The 1,108-nt window shown below is 47.7% G+C and overlaps 1 protein-coding gene across 1 annotated transcript in view; it reads left to right on the top strand.

Annotated features, from left to right (window-relative positions):
* Positions 1-1,108, top strand: part of NPC1 (NPC intracellular cholesterol transporter 1) — a 51,594-nt gene that overhangs the window by 23,675 nt on the left and 26,811 nt on the right. The window lies entirely within an intron of this gene.

Here is a 1,108-nt window from a genome sequence, read left to right on the forward strand (position 1 = left end):
TTAGACAGCCACAGTGGCTATTTCAGAGAAATTGTTCCTTGTCTCTTTTGACGGTACTATTCGACTAACCATACCTCAAGAGCTGAGGACTCTGATTTCTGGATGTAAAGAACTTTGGTGACCTTGAATTTTATCTATATTTGTTACTGGAATAAGACTGTCAAGCTATTGGGCCCTGTTTGCCCTATCTAAGGACATCACCTCTGAAAACTTGAGTCACACACAGAACAAGAAGCTTGTGCCTATGTGCTATAAACCAGCATCTTTGACAGGGTTAGATGGCAAGAGGGAGGCAAGAGTAATACGAAAGAAAAAAATGTTCAATGTCATATAATTGGTATATATGGAGAAAAAATTTACTTTCTGATTTACAAAATAAAAGTCAGTACAAATTTAGGGAGGGCAGGTATGGGAGACCTGTATTTTATCAAAGGCAGTGTGGTTTGAACCAGCCCGGGAGCCCTGCTGTGAGCACTCCCTTGGGGGCAAGGATTTGGGTGGGTTTGTGGTTATATATCCTCTATGACCCTAAGCCCTCTGGCTCTAACCACTTTCCGTAACCTCCAACTTGTCCTGGCCTCTTTCAGCTGGAGGTCCTGCCGGAATAGCAGGCAGCCAGTCCAAAACCAAGCCCACACCTGCTCCTTTCCCCTGAGGTTTAATGGCAGCAACAGCTACCAGTTACTCAAACCCGAGCCTTTCTCCCTGAATTCCTCTTGTACTCACCACCTTCCTCAAGTAGTAGATTTGAGCTTCTGGATAGTCTCACGTCCATGCTGTGAGGGGACTCCGTTTGTAGCTTCAGGTCACCTGGCCTCCAGGCCTAATGCCCTCATTGATCCACTCTGACAGGCAGATGATATGTGAGAACTTCCCTCCCACGGCACCCAGCCAAGTTCTGGCTGCTGATCTGTGCTAAAATGCTGGTCCCCTCTCCCCTGGCCATCTGACTATCTTTACTGCGCTGCTGGGCATCTCTTGCCCGGGCCATGGCACAAACCTCACAGGTTCCCTGCTTTCCCACTTCCAGGCCACCTTTCACTTTGCCACACAAGCTGTTTCATAAAAGAGGTCATGGGCTTGGCACCTGTAGCTCAATACACCAGAG

The sequence above is a fragment of the Otolemur garnettii genome, unplaced genomic scaffold (assembly GCF_000181295.1).
Source record: "Otolemur garnettii isolate 467f Iridium unplaced genomic scaffold, OtoGar3 scaffold00012, whole genome shotgun sequence".
NCBI classification, from domain to species: Eukaryota; Metazoa; Chordata; class Mammalia; order Primates; family Galagidae; genus Otolemur; species Otolemur garnettii.